Source organism: Ovis aries, chromosome 2 (assembly GCF_016772045.2).
Source record: "Ovis aries strain OAR_USU_Benz2616 breed Rambouillet chromosome 2, ARS-UI_Ramb_v3.0, whole genome shotgun sequence".
NCBI classification, from domain to species: Eukaryota; Metazoa; Chordata; class Mammalia; order Artiodactyla; family Bovidae; genus Ovis; species Ovis aries.
In genome coordinates, this window is record NC_056055.1 from 176996937 (window position 1) to 177018392 (window position 21456).

A 21456-nucleotide genomic window follows, 5' to 3' on the forward strand; every position below is an offset into this window, starting at 1 on the left:
TTTGCTTCTAGCCCTCACTGTCTGTGAGCCTCCTTGAACTAAACGGGGGTCATGGTAGGCAGGCATCCTTCAAGGTTCTGGTGTGTGAGAACGTGAGGTCTCGGGAGAACACGGCATCTCGTACTGCCAGCCTTCAGGGCTTCCCTGCCTCTCCTCATGCTGCTCTCATGCCTGGACCCACTGATGCTTCCATCTCCAGATTTGACATTTAAAAAAAAAAAAAAGGTTGTGTCTTAAATGGTACGATGTGTTGTATGAAAGGAGAGAAGGTTAGCACTCCTCTTGACAAGGATGGAAGAAACTCTGGAGCCTGACAACATGCATATGGTTAAGGCATTTGCCAGGAGCCAGTGTGAGGAACTCCGCCCATGGCAAAGGTCATGAGGAAGGAGGCTTGGCATACGCAAAGGCATGATCAAGCCTCAGGAAACCCCCTGTTCCCGAGCATCTACCCCCAAAACCAGAGTCTGTTTTATGCTCTCACCTACACCTCTGACTTTACGGGGGGTTCTCCCCCACCACCATTCCTCTCGGAGAAGGAGTTAACTTGCAGCTCCAAGTCAATAAAAATTCCTGGGCATGACAAGCGTGTTTCAACTTACGGACTTCTCTGAAGGTTATCTAGCCCACCTATATAGGTTCTCTGGCCACATGTGATTGTTTACAGCCTCCCAACCTGAGAGGCATGAGATGTTTTAGACTTACTAAAGGCAAATTCTTTTGGGAAGTTAGAAATTATTAGTATAGTGGGTTGGTTAGGAATTATATTGGTGAAGGGTTTTTCATTTGTTGTGGCAATAATTGCTGCTAATTCCTTGCCCTGGGTGTGACAAGGGTGTTTCAGGTCAAACCTCTCTGCTGACAGACTAGCTTGTGTGACAGGATTATCCATACTCCTGCCACTAGGCACATGATTGTTTACTACCTCTCAACCATAAACAGCACAGAGTTTTGGAGTATTTTGAGAATCTTAATTAGCATAGGGCTTTTCTCATTGTTGAGTCATGATTGCCGCCAGGCCTCCATATCCTTAGGCACCTGAGAATATATTAATCAATGTATTTGGAATATAGAAAAGGAAATACAGTCGTTTTTAAGGTTAGCAATACTAGACTTTTTGAGTTAATGAATTTTCTCTTTTGTAATCGATCACTGTACCTTGTTATAAATCACTGTGTCTTTGCTACGTAAAAATGTAACTTTATCACTATCTTAAGACTAAATAAATCTTAAGGGGAACATTGGTGAAGGATTTTCATTTGTTGGGCTGATGTTTGCTGCTAAATCTCCATATTCCCTGCCCTTATAATGAATATAACTAACATATAGGAGAAATAAGTATTAACCTTTAAGATTAATCATGTTAACCTTGGGTTAAATAAATTCCTTTCTTGATTGTAACTCACTACACCCTCACCCTATAGGAATGCAACTTTATTTGGATAGTGGTGCCTGGTTTAAGAAAAAACACCCTTGGAAAAAATAAGTTTTTGGTTATCAGAAAGAAAGGGTCATAAAATGTCAGCAGGCCTCATGGCCAGAAGATGATGTAAAACCCCTAAGACTTTTTTATATGTTTATGTGAAGCACCTGATTTTGATAAAGGTCAGGACTGCTGACGCCCGCATGACTCTGTATTCATCCCTATGTATAACAAAAGGTACATAAGCAAACTTAAAAATAAAGAAATCGGGATCAGTTTCCAGAAAGACTGATTCCCCCATGTCGTTCTTTCTTGCTCCCCGTTTTTCTGGCTGAATTCCCATGTGGAGCGTGGGTGCTCGCCATGTCTGCTTACTTGTCCCGGCTTTCAAGCCCACGCAAGAAGGAGCCCAAGGAGGGGCACCTTCCGATATTCAAGTGGCGCCGGTAACCCAATGTAGATGGTGCAAATTCCTTGTCTTGGAATTTTATTGGTATCCCACGTAAACCAAGTAATTCAGCCTCTTCTTCTCTCCTACTGTTTTCTGGCTGAATTCCCATCTGGTGCATGGGTACCCACCAAGCCTGCTAATTTTGCCTGGGCTTCTAAGATCGGACTAGGGGAGCCTCAGTTCCTCCTCTCCTTCAGGAGAACAGGAAGACGCCTGCAGCCTACATAGGTGGTGATTGTTATTCCACGTAAACCAAGTTATTCAGCCTCTTTTTCGCTGCTAATTTTCTAATCCCTCTCTATCTGTAATTAAATAAATTATTTCCAAGGACACCGACTCCATCCCCACCTTCGAATCACCCTGGATCCACCGGGGCTGGACCACGGCAGGCATTGCCGCCTACTACATGGCATCTAACCACTGTTCATGGGGCTCTCCTGATGGCTCAACAGCTAAAGAATCTGCCTGCAATGCAGGAGACATAAGAGAGGTAGTTTCGATCCCTGGGTTGAGAAGATCTGGTGAAGGAAATGGCTACCCACTCCAGTATTCTTGCTTCAGAAATCCCATGGACAGAGAAGCCTGGTGGGCTACAGGCCAAAGGGTTGCAAAGAGTTGGACACTGCTCCACAAATTTCACCCGGCCTCCATCCCCCATCCTCTTACCCTACCCCAAATAGGTAACCATTTTTATTGTTTTTTAGTGTGGATGTATGATGTGGGGGTGTGGTGGGGTGAGGGGGAGGAGTGAGCAGGGGGTGGGAGGATTTGAAAAGCAAAAGAAGAAAATACAAATACAGATTTCTGCCTTCCTTACTTTCACATTGAAAAGGTAATATACTGTACTGACTGTTTTGTACACTGCTTTTTTTCATTTCATTTTTTGAGAAAAATTTCCATGTTAACATATAGAAAGCACCACGTTTTTCTTCTTTTTAAAAGAAATCCTTTCAGAGTATGCAGTCTTAACAGTACAGTGATGAGAAACTATTATTTTATGATCTTTTCATTAAAAGCTTGACTGAAAGAAAAAAAAAAAAGTTGCCCAGGGACTTCCCTGGCAGTTCAGCACTTAAGAATCTGCCTTCCAACGCAGGGGACACAGATTTAACCCCTGGTGGGAACTAAGATCCCACATGCCCTGGGGCAACTAAACCTACATGACTCAAATACTGAGTCCTTGTGCTCAGGAGCTCCAGAGTCACCATTGTAGCCGCACGTTCCAGGAAACAAATGCACTCAGAAGGACAAGGCAGATAGTGGAGTGCAGTGTATTACACCGGGGGGCCTAAGGCAGACTCTCCTATTAACCAAGGGCCCTGACCAATTTTTGTGAAACCCTTATATACCCTAAGTGTATGTGCCCAAATCCACCTCCCCAAATTCCCTCAAACTAGTCTGAACAAAGGAAAAGAAAGTTACAATTAAAGTTAACTTGTGATTTATATGCCTCAGGCCTACGTAGTCCTCATTGAGGACAATCCTCAATGAGCCTGTGGTCATACCCCAATAAGCATAGTAGAATTTATGATTCTATTCGGTTACACAGACAATTAGGGTATTCTTTTAGGCAACAGAGAGTCTAGGTATGAGCCCTGGGGCTCTTCCATGCCCGAGGGTGGGTGGGGGTTGGGGGGTGGAGGTGGGGTGGAGTCTGGTTTTCCAGTTGGTTTGTTGTTTTCCATAGATACTGGGCATATAGCTCAAAGTCCACAGTCTGGCCCAAGATGGAGTCCTGCTTTCAAGACGGAGCCTGTTCTGTCTCCTCCATCACAACTAGAGAAGCCTCTGGGCGCCACAATGAAGATCCAACACAGGAAAAAAAAAAAAAAAGTGGTTGCCCAGTAGTCCATTCTTTGGTTGTTTAAACTATTTAACTAGTCATTAGCTATTTAAATGATTTAACTGTAAACTATTTAACTAGTCTTCTATTAAGAAACACTGGATTATTTCCAGTCTTTGATAGAAGCAAAACTGCACTGAATAAACTCATATACATGTCATCTTGTACCCATCTTGCAGGTATGTCTATAAGATAAATTCCAAGAGGTAGGATCAATGGGGCAAGTCTATGTTCTGTAGTGGATTTGCTAGCTATGAACAAATTGCAGTTTCCTGAGGCTGTTCCCAGGTGGTTCAGTGGTAAAAATCCACCAGCAATGCAGGAGACATGGGTTCAATCCCTGGGTTGGGAAGATCCCCTGGAGAAGGAAATGACAGCCCACTCCAATATTCTTGCCTGGAGAATCCGCGTGGACAGAGGAGTCTGACAGGCTACAGTCCATGGGGTCACAAAGAGTCAGACACAACTGAGCATGCACAAGGCTGCCAATGTGTGCACGATAGTGTACTACCACCACTGAGAGGCACACTTGACTCAATCATGCATTTCTTAAATAGCTTAGGTTATGAATCTTCAGTGTGACAGGCAGTGTTTAACTACAGTAAATTACAGTTGGCACCTCTGGCTTACCTTAGTGTCTCACTTCTCGGTAATGTCCCAGCATCTTCGTGTCCTTGGGCCAGGACCTGCTACCAGACTAGACACAAGGTGCTTGCTCTCATGCAGGCCTGGTTTCCTCCAGATGTTGCTTACTTTATTGGCTTAAAATAACTTTTTCAGAATAATGCTCTCTTCTATAAAGTCTTGACTGCTCTTAAGGTCATCAGATTGTTACTAAACACAACTTGGATCTGCTCGCCCACAAGCAGTAAGGTCACTCTACTGACACCAAGACGTGGTAAGGGCAAGTGCAGCATTTACTGTGGGCACCAAGCCCTAGAGCAGTTAGTGCTTAAAAGGTCTGAACTCCCTGAAAGCTTTCAGGGAAATGTTTATAGAGACACAGAGAGGGAAGGGAGTTGTGGGGTGTGGGATCCACTCACAGACATTCTTCTGATTGGTTGGTGGTGAGGTAATTGGGAGTCAACATCATCAACCTTCTGGTTCCAACCCACCTGGGATCTGCATAGGCAGCAGCATACAGTTAACTTCTGCTACCTGATGGGGGTTTCAGTATCTAAAACAACTCAAAGGACATGGCTCAGAATAGTATCCATTGTCCTTGAAGAAGAACTAAAATTGGCCTTGACTTTGTTTAATGGGTAAGCTATTATTATTTTGTTTTCCTTTCTTTCTGAAATTTTTCACTTCTCTGATTATATTTACTCTTTGGAACTCAGGGAAGGCCCAGGGAGCCACACTTTTTCTACAGACAAAAGGTAGGCAGAGGACAAGGTGGGGAAGAGGGGTCTTTTCCAACAAGGCCCCAAAGGGTCTTGCTTGGTTACAAAAATCACAGTTAAAACTTGTGACTTCCAGGAGTGTGTATCTGGGAAAGCCCAGTGCTCCAGCCACCCCTACCATATTTGTTTGCTTTGAGGCTTGGTTTTTCCTCTTAAGGGGTACAAGGGGTTTCTCTCTTTTGCATTCATGAATATACAAAGACTGCTTCTCAGAGGTACAAACAACACCATCTTACCCGTCTCTGGCCATATTAACCACTGCTTTCAGAAGCTAAAGCAGTCTTGTCTACGGTCATAGCCTCATCTTGGTTCTTTCTGGAAGAGTCTTCAGATGAACCCTTTGCTTGATCCTGCCTCTCCTCTTAGTTCCTCTCTGGAGCAGCATTTCCTTTTTTTCTGGGAGGGAGAGCCCAGTAATGGAAACAGCATATTGATTCTGCAGCCTTTGTTGTCTTTCCAAGCCTCAGTTTCCTCAACTGTAAAATGGGATCATTAATAGCATCCTCTAAGTTTCACAGAGCAGTAATGAGAATGCTCTGTGCACTGAAAAGTGTTATAAAGAGTATATTTTTTTCCTAATTTTAAATTTAAAAAATTTTTAATCAGAGTGTAATTACTTTATAATACTGTGCTAGTTTCTTCTGTCCAATGAAGTGAATTTGCTATATGTATACATATATTCTCTCCCTCTTAGACCTCCCTCTGACTCTCCCATTCTACACATCTGCAAAAAGGAAACATTGAAGACAAAAAAGGGGTATGAATATTGTATATTAAAGCATATATATGAAATCTAGAAAAATAGAGACACAGACAAAAAAATAGAGAACAGACTTGCTGACACAGCAGGGGAGGGGAGACTGTGGGACTAATTGAGAGAGTACCCTTGAGGCAGATATATTACCAAATGTAAAACAGATAGCTATTGGGCAGTTGCTGTATAACACCGGGAGCTCAACTGGGTGCTCTGTGACAACGCGGAGGGGTGGGATGGGATGGGGGTGGGAGTGAGGTTCAAGAGGGAGGGGGTGTGTGTTTACTTTTGGCTGATTCACAGTGTAGTTTGGCAGAAACCAACACAGCATTGTAAAGCCATTATCTTCCAATTAAACGAAAAAAAAGTCCACAGTCTAGTTATGCTAATCCCCACAATTGCTATTTTCCGGTATTTTGTATTCTCTTCCCATCCTTATCCCCACAAAAACAATCAGATATGATCCTGAGCTGAATCACTATTCCCTCTAGGCTGCTCTCTGCCCTTCTGTTCTCCAGCACATGGGAGGGGAACAGAACCGAACCCCCTTCCGGAGGATGCAGGGTGAATGATTTATCTCTGAGTGTTTTGAAAGAGATCAGACATTTTATGCAGCATGATCAGGCTGCTGCAGAGTTTGCCTAACACCAAACTGATATACAACAGACAAAGAAAAAAACACTCAAAAGAGACTTTGTAGCAGTGATGACCTATTTTTCCAAGTATCTCATAGTTTTGAAAGGGTCTTTATATGTATTAACTCACTCTAACCTTTTAACAGTGCAGGGAGGTACTGTGCTCATTTATTTATTTTTGTTTTCTGGTTGAGGACAAGAAGCCCAATGAGACTGAATAATTTGTTCAAGGTTGCGGTTAGTTTGTGCTAGGGTTGGGCTTGGAACCCAGATTTGATAGATTCTTTTCTTGATCTTTAAGTTTTTGTTAATTTAATCCTTCATTTTAATCTCTGTGCTTGGTGGCTATGTAGTAGTATTGCTTTTGTATCCATCTCTCCATAGTATCTCTCAATATACACTCAACTGATTATTTGATTAGTAAACTAACCTTGGAAGCTACATATTTGGTTATCTGAAAATCATAACAATTGTCAGATATAACTTACTATAACCCTTTCTAATGAACCCTAGTGACTACAAATCTGGTGGCTTTGTATTTGCTTGGAAGAAAAGGGTTCCAGACTTGAGATCTAATAATTCAGATCTAATAGGACCCTACTTCGTATGTTATTAATACTGTAAAGTTTTCCAATCACTTTTATATCTTTTATTTCATACAGTCCTCACTGCGTCTCTGAGGCAGTTATGACAGCTTTGAAGCCCTGATGCATCTGGGTCTGCCATCCTTCTGGGGTCACATTTCACTTGAACATACAAATAAGAAGACTCACATCTCCCTTCTGTGTGGTTCAGAAGGGAGCATTCAGTGGTTCCATGTATTTCCAGGGGAGACAAGCTTGGGGAGGAGAATGGAGAGATGAGTTCTGCTCTGCTTCAGAGGGGGCCCTTATGAGGGAAGTTTGCAGCCCCCCGTCAGTGCCAGCCTACCCTGCTGCCATCTGCTGGCAGGACGCTGTCTGATCCTCACGAGAGCTGTACCCTATGTGACTGTCATCCTATGACAGCCTTTCTTCATCCTGACAATTCACTATTCATACCAGATTGTTCTGTATTGCAGACTTCTTTGAAGTTTGGGGGAAAATGGAAGATAATTACACTGCAGGTAGAAAACTACTTTAACTGCCATTCAGATGTTCTTGTTCACAGAAATCTACTAAGCACTTTTCACCGCAGGGAACTTCTTATTCACCTGCTGCCATTTTGTCCAAGCCTTCTCACTGCCAACAAGGTCTCCATCTTTCCTTTCAGACAGCTCTCCACCCCTTTATTCTGGGCCTAAATTTTCTCTTACTTTGATTTGCAAAGCAATTCCTTTCTTCAGTTTGTTTTTAACCTTCTCTTTTCAGACCGTGACTCTGGAAGTTCTTACCTTTGATTCTCAATACTTTGATAAAGTACTTTCCTAAATAAAGAGCTATTAGATTTGAATTCCCAGCTATACCAAAGTGACTACAGCTGGTTCTTATATTAAGTATTGATTTTTCTTTCCTTTTCATGAATAATCTTTCCATTTAACAGATGAGGAAACTGAGGCTCCAAGTCTATAATTAAATGAGCACCAGAGCTAGTAAGTGGTAGTGCTGAGACCTTATTATTCCACTCTATTCTGTTTTTCAAGAGACTTTAATGACAACTTCATTGTTTAATATTGTCATGATATCAAGCTGTATCTTAATTTACTTTTCTCCATTATAAGTGATTACCTCAAAGAACACTTTTCATTGACTTTCCACTGATCAGAATGCAAGGAACAAAATCTTCACCCTAAGGAGCAATGGATGTCATAGCTGCTGTTCACACAGCTGAGTCAGGCTGTTTATATTCCTTGTAAAAGTAATTGTCTCATTAATCTTCACCTCAATGACCTAGTCCTGTGCCAAGGTCAAAGATGCAGGTGAATTGCAAATATGTCTCCATGCACACGGAACGCAGTGCCCATGTCAGTTTCGTTTGACGTGGCAATGAGTGCTGAGGAGTCAGAAGCTCGAGGTGAACGAGATGGAGGCCCACCTTTTGCAAACGTGCACAGTGTCTCTACTTTTCGTAACACCAGAAATATGTATGTTCACCAGGCATGGGAAAATCCTGTTCAGCAAGGGAGGGCTAATTTCCCAAGGAATTAAATTCTAGCAATGTTGCAGAAACCAGTACTTGAGAAACCACGCACCACACTCAGAGAGTTGGAGAACTCAAGTTTATTATGCCAGCAGGCCCAGAGGAGTTAACACTCCAAGCTCTGAGCTCTGAACAAAGGGGTTACAGAGTTTTTATATATGGACAGGCATGATTAAGCAGGTTTGTGGGTTTGTAGGGGCTAAAGGAAATCAACCCTGAATATTCATTGGAAGGACTGATGCTAAGGCTGAAGCTTCAATACGTTGGCCATCTGATGCGAAGAGTTGACTCATTAGAGAAGACCCTGATGCTGGGAAAGATTGAAGGCAGGAGGAAAAAGGAGTGACAGAGGATAAGATGATTGGATGGCATCATCGACTCAATGAACTTGAGTTTGAGCAAACTCTAGGAGACAGGGAAGGACAGGTAAGTCTGGCGTGCTGCAGTCTATGGGGTCACAAAGAGCTGGACATGGCTGAGTGACTGAATAACAACAGCAACACATTTACTCATTTACTTCGTATTGAATTAAATGGTAAACTTTTACTCCATTCTTAGGCCTTTGTTTGTTTTTTACTCATCATCCTGCTGTCACAGAGGCAATGACTTAAATGCAGAAACATCCATATAGACAAGAGTTTTCACATCAATGCTCAAGTTACATCACTGGGCAATAACTGGAAAAGAACTATATCACAGCAGGTCACTGATTTGTGGGCTAAGCTTAGGAGAAAGAAATAAGGGACAGGATCCTTAGAGATGGATTATACATCTTTTAGGAGAGAGAATCAAGTGTGTGCCTTTTAATTTGGTTTTCTTATTTGACAGTTATTCACTGGGCCAGGTACAGTGTTAAATACAGGAAAAGCAACACAGAAGATGCTGAGCCTGTTTTCAGAAGCTGAGGGTAAACAGGTGATTATGTTATGACTGCCCAGATGAGCTGACAGGTGATGGGAGAGAGGTAAAAATCCAGGGTGCTATGAGACCCTAGAGCAGCACAGCACAGTCTTGGTGGGCAGAGAGAGCTTCTTTGAGGAAGTCTCACCCAGAAGAGCCCTACGGGGCCTTCTTGGAACAGATTCCCCACCCCCATGTCCTCCACCTACCACTTGTCTGTAGAAAACTTCAGCCTCTTAGGCCTTCTCTGAATTCCAAAGACGAAATTTAATCAGAGAAGTGAGAAAATGCAAAAAGAAAGGAAAACAGACAAGCAAGACAAAATAATAGTTCAGCCATGAAACAAAGTCAAGGACTTTTAGTTCTTCTTCAAGGACTATGAAGAATATTCTGAGCCATGTCCTTTGAGCTATGCTGAAACCCCCAGCAGGTGGGAGAAGTTAACTGTGTGCTCCCCACAAGCATGGAGACCTCCAGACTGGTTGGAACTAGAAGATTGATGATGTCGCCTCCCAATTACCTCACCACTAACCAGTCAGAAGAATGTTCACATGCTGATCCTGCACCCCACAATCCCCTCCCTCCTCCTGTCTTTAAAACATTTCCCTGAAAGCGATCAAGGATCAGTCTTTTAAGTACAACTGTCTTGACTCCTTGCCTGAAAGTGTGAAAGTGTTAGTCGCTCAGTTGTGTTCGACTCTTTGCAACCCCATGGACTATGTAGTCTGCCTGCTACTCTGTCCATAGGATTCTCTAGGTAAGAGAATACTGGAGTGGGCAGCCAGTCCCTTCTGCAGGGGATTTTCCAGACCCAGGGATCGAACCCAGGTCTCCTGCATTGCAGGCAGATTCTTTACCATCTGAGCCACCAGGGAAGCTGGTTCCCTGCAATAAATGCTGCACTTTCCTTCACCACAACCCAGAGTCAGCAGATTGGCTTTACTGTGTGCTGGCAAATAGAACCAAGTCTGGATTGCTAAATGGAAGTAAGCTGGTATCTGAAGGATGAGAAGGAGTTTGTTAGGCAAAAAGAGAGGTGCAAGTGGGTATTCTAAACAAATGGAACAGCAAAGTTCAGAGGTTGGAAGAATTGTGAGAGCAACTGCTGCTGCTGCTGCTAAGTAATGTCAGTCGGTGTCCAGCTCTGTGTGACCCCATAGACGGCAGCCCACCAGGCTCCCCCGACCCTGGAATTCTCCAGGCAAGAACACTGGAATGGGTTGCCATTTCCTTCTCCAATGCATGAAACTGAAAAGTGAAAGTGAAGTTGCTTAGTCGTGTCTGACCCTCAGTGACCCCATGGACTGCAGCCTTCCAGGCTCCTCCATCCATGGGATTTTCCAGGCGAGAGTACTGGAGTGGGTTGCCACTGCCTTCTCCTACTTTTGGGGCTAGCACTGGGCAAATGGGCTTCCCAGATGGCGCTAGTGGTAAAGAATCCACCTATCAATGCAGGAGACTTAAAAGATGTGGGTTCGATTCCTGCGTCTGGAAGGTCCCCTGGCGAAGGGGATGGCAACCCACTCCAGGATTCTTGCCCAGAGAGTCCCTTGGACAGAGAAACCTGATGGGCTACAGTCCATAGGGTCACAAATAGATGGACACGACTGAAGCAACTTGGCACACACGCACTCTACAAAAACTGTTTTTAGTTTCTTTTCACTGGGAATGTAAGAGGTTGAGGGTGACTGGGTGCTTCATATTAGGGCACAAATAATACCAAACTTGTCTTTTACATGTTGAGGAACATCTTAAAACTCTTCATAAGCCACCAAAGCTCTGGGGAAAACAACAAACAGTTTTCTCTCAAAGCTTGCCAAGCATAGCTGGGCCCCTTGCATCCTCTGAGGCGGGGGCAGGCCTCCAGAGCTTTGAGGGCCTAGAGAAACACGAATGGACACAGTAAATTCCTTCATTCTTTCATGTTTTGAAAGACAAAGGTTTTACTGTATGTTGCCAGATCTGGTTCTCCTTTCAAAAACTTTAAACTGAATTTCCTTTCGGCCTCAGGCAGGACAAGCCCATTTCATGCACTGTCTTGGGCGCAGGAAGCAGCACACCTTTGTCTCTTTTGAGTACTCTGTGCAGAGAGGCCAATACTAGGATAGTGTTTGGAGAAAAGAGTTTCACTCAGAGATCAACCAGAAAGAAGACAGAAGGTAAAGCTCTCAAGTCTGTCTCCTGGCTCCAGGGTTCAGTGTGAGATGTAAGGAGTTGGGGGGAATTTCAAACTTGGAAGCTGGTTGCTGGTCCTGAATGAGTCCAGACAAGCTACTCCTGCTGCTGGAAGTCAGATTTTCCTTACTAAAGAACTTCTTGCTTGCTAAAGGGTTCTTTCTGCCTTTGGGCTCTGCAGACGGAAGGTTCTTGGTTCCAGGTCATCCTGGCAGCATGGGTTCCCTTTGTGCACATGCGCAGTGCCATCTCTAAAAATCATTCAAGGTTTGATTAATCAGCCTAAGGAGGCAAAACCAGTTAAAACTGGTCAATGTTTTACACATTAATTTACTGCCCCGCTTCCCTTTCCTTGTCTCTTTTTCCTCTTCTTGTTTCTATTTCTAGCTTCCGCTTTCTTGCCTTTTTTCCACTTCCTTATCTTACTTCTTGATTCTTTTTCTTTAAAAAATTTTTATTGTAATATTGTGGATTTACAATGTTATATTAATTTCAGCTGTACAATATTGTGATTCCATATTTTTATAGATTTATACTCCATTCCATATTTTAAAAGATTTATACTCCATAGAGATCACTTCAAGAAAATTAGAGATACCAAGGGAACATTTCATGCAAAGATGGGCACAAAAAGACAAAAATGGTAGGCACGGAACAGAAGCAGAAGATATTAAGAAGAGGTGGCAAGAATACACAGAAAAACTGTACAAAAAAGATCTTCAAGACCCAGAAAATCATGATGGTGTGATCACTCATCTAGAGCCAGACATCTTGGAATGTGAAGTCAAGTGGGCCTTAGGAAGCATCACTATGAAGAAAGCTAGTGGAGGTGATGGAATACCAGTTGAGCAGTTTCAAATCCTGAAAGATGATGCTGTGAAAATGCTGCACTCAATATGCCAGCATATTTGGAAAACTCAGCATTGGCCACAGGACTGGAAAAGGTCAGTTTTCATTCCAATCCCAAAGAAAGGCAATGCTAAAGAATGCTCAAACGACCACACGCTAGTAAACGATCTCACACGCTAGTAAAGTAATGCTCAAAATTCTCCAAGCCAGGCTTCAGCAGTACATGAACCGTGAACTTCCTGATGTTCAAGCTGGTTTTAGAAAGGGCAGAGGAACCAGAGATCAAATTGCCAACATCTGCTGGATCATGGAAAAAGCAAGAGAGTTCTGCTTTATTGACTATGCCAAAGCCTTTGACTGTGTGGATCACAATAAACTGTGGAAAATTCTGAAAGAGATGGGAATACCAGACCACCTGACCTGCCTCTTGAGAATCCTGTATGCAGGTCAGGAAGCAACAGTTAGAACTGGACATGGCACAACAGACTGGTTTCAAATAGGAAAAGGAGTATGTCAAGGCTGTATATTGTCACCCTGCTTATTTAACTTATATACAGAGTACATTATGAGAAATGTTGGGCTAGAGGAAGCACAAGCTGGAACCAAGATTGCTGGGAGAAATATCTATAACCTCAGATATGCAGATGACACCACCCTTATGGCAGAAAGTGAAGAGGAACTAAAAGCCTCTTGATGAAAGTGAAAGAGGAGAGCGAAAAGTTGGCTTAAAGCTCAACATTCAGAAAACGAAGATCATGGCATCTGGTCCCACCACTTCATGGCAAACAGATGGGGAAACAGTGGAAACAGTGGCTGATTTTATTTTGTGGAGCTCCAAAATCACTGCAGATGGTGACTGCGGCCATGAAATTAAAAGACACTTACTCCTTGGAAGGAAAGTTATGACCAACCTAGAGAGTATATTCAAAAGCAGAGACATTACTTTGCCTACAAAGGTCCGTCTAGTCAAGGCTATGGTTTTTCCAGTGGTCATGCATGGATGTGAGAGTTGAACTATAAAGAAAGCTGAGCGCTGAAGAATTGATGCTTTTGAACTGTGGTGTTGGAGAAGACTCTTGAGAATCCCTTGGACTGCAAGGAGATTCAACCAGTCCATTCTAAAGGAGATCAATCCTGGGTGTTCATTGGAAGGACTGACGTTGAAGCTGAAACTCCAGTACTTTGGCCACCTCATGCAAAGAAATGGCTCATTTGAAAAGACCCTGATGCTGGGAAAGATTGAGGGCAGTAGGAGAAGGGGACGACAGAGGATGAGATAGTTGGATGGCATCACTGACTCGATAGACATGGGTTTGGGTGGACTCCGGGAGTTGGTGATGGACAGGGAGGCCTGGTGTGCTGCAGTTCATGGGGTCGCAAAGAGTTGGACACGACTGAGCGACTGAACTGAACTGAACTGATACTCCATTTAAAGTTACTATAAAATATTGGCTATTTTCCCTGTGCTGTACCATATATCCTTGTAGCTTATTTATTTTATACATAGTAGTTTGTACATATTTATCCCCTGCCACATATGCCCCTCCTCACTTCCCTCTCCATGTTAGTAAACACTAGTTTATTCTCTTTATTCCTGGAAACCTGGGGCTCAGAGTGTCCTGCCTGAAATAGGAAATTCCTCTTATTTCAGCCCGGAAACTTGGGGCACAGATAAAAATATGGGAAATACATTTTTGCAGTTAACACCTTTTGAATTGTTTTTGAATAAATCATCAAGATTTTTATATATCTTATGATACTCACTATGAGTACTCCTTATGAGAATGAGTATCAGAGGTACTCACTATCAGAACATGGACCTGGTAAAACATGGCTTTCACGTGGCTTTCTTGTCCATATTTATCTTGTTGGTAGATTCATTGGCTTCTTTTGACTAATTAGCTCTTTCTGAAGCAAAGATTAAAATGGTATATCTAGTTCATGTGGTTTTTCATAATCTCATCCAAAATAATTTCTTAGTTGGTTTTTCTGTTGTATAAAATTTCCCATTTTCATTTTGTCACTTTTTTCTTCTTGTTGTTTGTAGCTATATATCATTTTTTTTAATTGCAGTAGAGTTGATTCACGTAACTGTATTTGTGTTGCAATACAACACAGTGATTCAATATTTTTACGGCATAAGCTTTATTTAAATATTACCAAGTTGTGAGCTGTTTCTTGGTTTTGGAGATGAATTGCTTGGGGTATCTTGGTTTGCAAATATTTCTTTGCATCCTGGGTTGCCTTCTTTCATTCCTTAAGGTCCTTTTTTGGGCACTTGCTTTGAAACGGAAGTAGGTTGTGTTTTCCTGGTTTGGGGTTTATTTCTCATTGCTCTATGAGATTGATTCAAAAAGACCTTGCAATAATGTCAACCAAACTCAAAAAGACCTTGTAGTTTATATTATCACATGTCCTGCCCATTTTTCCTCAAGACTTTCATATGGTGTTAGAATGTTCTAACCTCATTCTCATTTTCTTTGTTTTAATAACCTTCACAAGATCCTTCAGAGTGTCTCTTACCAATGTATATCCCCAGCATCAGGGGAGGAATATTCCCTTTTCTCCACAGCTTCTCCATCAGTTAGTGTTTTTCAAGTTTCTGACAATGGCCATTCTGAGTGCTGCGAGGTGATTTCTGCTGAAACTTCCTGTGGTTTCACTATGCACTTCTAATATTTAGCGAAATTGACCTCTTTTCACGTGATTTCTTTTCAAGGGTGAGTTCATGTTACGTCTCGAGGAGGCTTCTTGTAACTCAGCCCTGTTTTGAATTCTTTTCTGATAACCACCCCTAGGACGTTTGTTGAGATCAGCTGTTTTTGACTTACGGACCCTTTGGCCTTGAGAATACTCAGTGCCCATCAGCACACCTGCTCCTTGGAAGAAAAGCTACGACCAACCTAGACAGCATATTAAAAAGCAGAAACATCACCTTGCCAGCAAAGGTTCATCTAGTCAAGGCTATGGTTTTTCCAGTGGTCATGTATGGATGTGAGAGTTGGACTATAAAGAAAGCTGAGCACCAAAGAAATGATGCTTTTGAACTGTGGTGTTGGAGAAGACTCTTGAGAGTCCTTTGGACTGCAAGGAGATCCAACCAGTCCATCCTAAAGGAAATCAGTCCTGAATATTTATTGGAAGGACTGATGTTGAAGCTGAAACTCCAAAATACTTTGGCCACTTGATGCGAAGAGCTGACTTACTGGAAAAGACCCTGATGCTGGGAAAGATTGAAGGCAGGAGTAAGGAGTGACAGAGGATGAGATGGTTGAATGGCATCACCAACTCAAGGGACATGAGTTTGAGTAGGCTCTGGGAGTTGCTGATGGACAGGGAAGCCTGGTGTGCTGCAGTCCATGGGGTCGCAAAGAGTTGGACACCACTGAGCAACTGCAAGGAGATCCAACCAGTCCATTCTGAAGGAGATCAACCCTGGGATTTCTTTGGAAGGACTGATGCTAAAGCTGAAACTCCAGTACTTTGGCCACTTCATGTGAAGAGTTGACTCATGGGAAAAGACTCTGATGCTGGGAGGGATTAGGGGCAGGAGAAGAAGGGGACGACAGAGGATGAGATGGCTGGATGGCATCACTGACTTGATGGACGCTAGTCTGAGTGACCTCCGGGAGTTGGTGATGGACAGGGAGGCCTGGCGTGCTGCGATTCATAGGGTTGCAAAGAGTCTGACACGACTGAGGGACTGAACTGAACTGATCAGCACAGCTTTTCAAGATGTCGTTACAGAAAATAGCCATAAAGCGGCAGCATTATTAAACCCGACACATTCCCTGCCACCCGGACCCCCTCATCCCCCTCCACCTCCCCACCCCACTCCCACCCCGGTCATTTCTGTGTGATTTTACATTGGAATAGAGGTGATTTCTTTCTTTGTTTTTTTCCCATGGGGATGGTCTGCTGGGAGGGATTGGGGGCAGGAGGAGAAGGGGACGACAGAGGATGAGATGGCTGGATGGCATTACCAACTTGATGGACATGAGTTTGAGTGAACTCCGGGAGTTGGTGATGGACAGGGAGGCCTGGCGTGCTGCAATTCATTGGGTAGCAAAGAGTAGGACACGACTGAGCGACTGGACTGAAGTGAACTGAGAGGTGATTTCTGATTTTATGTGTGTTTCAGGTGTACAGGAACTTGATTCACTAACGCATGAACAATTATCTATTCTCTTTCAAGTTCTTGTTCCCATCTAGGTGATTACAGTGTGTTCAGTAAACTTCTACCTGCTATTCAGTAGGTTGTTTTCCATCACCTATTAGATACATGTATGTGTATCTACGTGAATTCAAATCTCTTAGTTTACTTTGCCTGTATCTATAGATTGACAGAGAAAGCAATGGCACCCCACTCCAGCACTCTTGCCTGGAAAATCCCATGGAGGGAGGAGCCTGGTGGGCTGCAGTCCATGGGGTCACTAAGAGTCAGGCACGACTGAGGGACTTCACTTGCACTTTTCACTTCCATGCATTGGAGAAGGAAATGGCAACCCACTCCAGTGTCCTTGCCTGGAGAATCCCAGGGACGGGGGAGCCTGGTGGGCTGCCGTCTATGGGGTTACACTGAGTCGGACTGAAGCGACTTAGCAGCAGCAGCAGCAGAGATTGAGGGCTCCTGCAGAGGGCAAGAGGCACTCCAGAAACATCGTGAGGTCACACTGCCTGCCACATCCTCTCAGGACTCTGAGCCTTACAACAATCCAGCCTGGGGACCCAGGCCTGCCCAGTCTCCAGAGATGTGATTCCAGTCAAGGTAACCATGGGATGAGGGGAATAGACTCAGTATATGCTCTATACTTATTGTGTTTATACAGTTATTTGAACTTGAGTATATAGGTAAATTACAAGGCAGTGGATGTTATGTTTTTTGCTTTTTTTCAATTCATAGCCACTCGATTCACTCACACATAGATGTGTATATGTTGTATTTCAGGCACTATTCCTGTATCGGTTATTACAGAAATTGGAGTATCATTCCTAGTGTTACCCAGTGGGCCCTTGTGACTTATTTTCTAAATAGTAGTATGCACATGTTAGTCAAGTAGCTCATTTTCATGTGCCCAACACCTTTTTTCTCTGCTAACGGTAAGAGAGAAGAGTTTTTTCTAAATCTGTGAACTATTAATCCTGGCTTAAGGAGCTCATATGTATCCATTTTTAGGTTCCACCTAGAAGTGACATCATATTTGTCACTGCCTATCTCTTACACCACTTGCTATGATCATCTCTACCTTCTTGCCTGTGCCTGAGCTTGGCATTGCCTCATTGCTCCTTATGGCTGATTAATCTACCATTGTGTGTATATAACCCATTTTCTTTATTCATTTCTGTGTCCTTGTACACTTAGGTTGTAGCTGTGTCCTTCTATGGAAACTGGTCTGGCAGGGATGGCATGGGTACCCTTGTTTTTGAAAATGTTGCTTTTCCCTGACTATGCCCAGGCATATGAATGCTGTTTCCTAAGGCACTGCCATGTTTTGTTTCTTAACCATCCTCCCTGCTGTTCTTTCTAGTGAATGAGCCAGTGGACATTTTTAGTAATCCCATCCAAATTAATCTCTTGATGGGAATTTCTGTTCCTGAAATTTTCCCATTTTTATTTTGCTAACCTTCATTCTTGATTATTGCTTATATAAAGAAAACTGAGCACCAAAGAACTGATGCTTTTGAACTGTGGTGTTGGAGAAGACTCTTGAGAGTCCCTTGGACTGCAAGGAGATCCAACCAGTCCATCCTAAAAGAAATGAGTCCTGAATATTGATTGGAAGGACTGATGCTGAAACTGAAACTGCAATACTTTGGCCACCTGATGCAAAGAATTGACTCATTGGAAAAGATCCTGATGCTGGGAAAGACTGAAGGCAGGAGTAAGGAGTGGCAGAGGATGAAATGGTTGGATGGCATCACTGACGTGATAGACTTGAGTTTGGATAGGCAGGCTCTGGGAGTTGGTAATGGACAGGGAAACCTGGTGTGCTGCAGTCCATGGGGTTGTAAAAGTCAGACATGACTGAGCAACTGAACTGAACTGAAAGATATTATAACATCTTGGCTATATTTCTCTCTGATGCATACTATATCCTATTTTCTTCTTACATTATACATAGTAATTTTTGTCCCAATTTTTACTTCAATCTGGCAGCACCCACAACTAAATCCCCTCAGGCATCCATTTTCTGGATTTGTGAGTCTCTTTCTGCTTCATAGATAAGTCCATTTATGTCTTATTTTAGATGGAACTGAAATGTGATTTCTTATGGCAATTTTCTCTGTGTTTCTGACAACCTGGCCTTAGATGAGAATATGTAAATACATTTTTCTGAGAAGAGTATAATTTTCAGGAATAGTATAATGTCAAATAGAAGTTTATTCTCTAGATCTATGAGTCTGTTTCTGTTTTGTTATATTATTCATATTATAATATTTGTTTGTTTTACTTGTTCAATTCCACATATGAATGATAAGGTACAGTTTTGTTTTTCTTTGTCTGACTTTTATTTCACTAAGCATAATACCCTGTATGTCCATCCATGTTGCTGCAAATGACATTATTTCATTCTTCTTAATTGCCGAGTAATATTCCATTATATGTATACACACACACACACACACACACAGAGACACACACTCATCTTTATCCATTCATCTTTCCATGAACACTTAGATTGTTTCCATACCTTGGTTATTGTAAGTAATGCTGCTATGAACATTGGGGTGCATGCATCTTTTCAAATTAGTGTTTGCTTCTCTAGTCTTGCTTCTTTCCCTTGGTTCTTTCCCCCCCTTTTCTGTGTCACTTTTCTCATTTCTCTTTTGTTGTTTCCAACGATGGCTGGGCAGCTTCAGTGGCCTTTACGCTGCTTTCCCTGGTGCTTACCCATCCTGCAGCAGTCTGGTGTTCTCTGCCCTGCTATACCAAGAAAGCAAAGCTATGACCATGAAGGTAGGGGCTGGTGAAGGTGTTTCTGGCTGAAAATCTGTCAAGAAAAAAGGCCCTTTTTGTATGTGAAGAAGGGGCTGGAGATGTACATCAAGGGATCATCTCAAGAGTGAAAAGTGAGCTTGGTCCTCTCAGTCCAAGGCCTCTAACTTCACAGCGATGGGTTCACTTTATTCACAGTGACATTCTCAGGCTGTGATTCTTTCCTCTTCTCAAGGTAGAACTAATTGCTTCTTCATCTTGGATGTCTTTGCTTTCATGTGTTCTTGTGTTGGGGCACTATCACCTTAGAATAGAATTGGTTGTCAGGTTCTGCTTCTTCCCTTACACAGTTGAGTATGTACACATTCACCCACAATACGCACACACACACACACACACACACACACACACACACAATCTTCTTTGGGACCTTTGTTCATCTCTATTTTTCCTTACATGGTGCCTGGAACATAATAAGACATCAGTAAATGTTTGCTGCATGAATAAGTGACTGAATGAGAGTTGTTCCACCTAGGATTGCCTCCCTGTCTGTCCACTAGATCTTACCTGTGTGTTCCCTGTTATGAAAACACACATATACGTTTCACTGTTTCTTCAAGGTCCTGCTGGGTGACTGGCTCAGACATTTGATTTTCCAAACCATGGCAATGCAATAGTGAATACAATGGGTTATGTGTTTCCCTGCGCTGGTGTTATAGATAAGTGTCTTCTCATCTTAGCCTATACAGAATGACTTCCCCATGTGCCCTCTTCAGCAATCCGGTTATTTTGTAGTGTTTCTGATCAAGTGTGCTTGTACTTCTTTCCTAAATGACATGTCTCCATCGGCCGCTTGCATTGCCTAATTATGGTGCAACCTTGGGTTAACTCCTTCTCAAGCTGACTGTCCATCTTCCCTTTTCCTCCACTGTTTTTTATCCCTGCAATAATTTCCAAACCATGGCAGCTACCTGGGACATGGTCAGTTTGTACTGAGCTTCCCTTTTTGTGGCTGAGTGAGTCAGGTGGGGGATGCGGTTTCATATCTTCCTGAAGATATTGAAGGGAGTCTCCTGGCATCTCTAAAGGTGATGTGAAAGAGATTCATGTGTATTTGTGCCTGTGTATTAAGCCTGTGAGTGTGTGTGTGCTCAGTTGTGTCTGACTCTTTGCAACCTGATGGACTGTAGCCTGCCAGGCTCCTCTGTCTGTGGGATTCTCCAGGCAAGGATACTGGAGTGGGTTGCCATGACCTCCTCCAGGGGATCTTCCTGACCCAGAGACTGATCCTGGGTCTTCTGCATTGCAGGTGAACTCTTTACTGCTGAGCCACTGGGGAAGCACATGTATTAAGCCTAAACTACTAAAACAAGACCAGGAGCTGACTGTGGCTCAGACCATGAACTCCTTATTACCAAATTCAGGCTTAAATTGAAGAAAGCAGGGAAAACCGCTAGACGATTCATGTATGACCTAAATCAAATCCCTTATGATTATACAGTGGAAGTGAGATTTAAGGGCCTAGATCTGATAGAGTGCCTGATGAACTATGGAATGAGGTTCGTGAAATTGTACAGGAGACAGGGATCAAGACCATCCCCATGAAAAAGAAATGCAAAAAAGCAAAGTAGCTGTCTGAGGAAGCCTTACAAATAGCTGTGAAACGAAGAGAAGCAAAAAGCCAAGGAGAAAAAGAAAGATATAACCATCTGAATGCAGAGTTCCAAAGAATAGCAAGAAGAGATAAGAAAGCCTTCTTCAGTGATCAATGCAAAGAAATAGAGGAAAAGAACAGAATGGGAAAGACTAGAGATCTCTTCAAGAAAATTAGAGATACCAAGGGAACATTTCATGCAAAGATGTGCTCGATAAAGGACAGAAACAGTATGGACCTAACAGAAGCAGAAGATATTAAGAAGAGATGGGAAGAATACACAGAAGAACTGCACAAAAAGGATCTTTATGACC

General features: G+C 42.8%; 1 pseudogene; it reads left to right on the top strand.

Annotated features, from left to right (window-relative positions):
- Positions 1-247: 247 nt before the first annotated feature.
- On the top strand, positions 248-356 carry LOC114113429 (U6atac minor spliceosomal RNA; annotated as a pseudogene).
- The last annotated feature ends 21100 nt before the right edge of the window (positions 357-21456 follow it).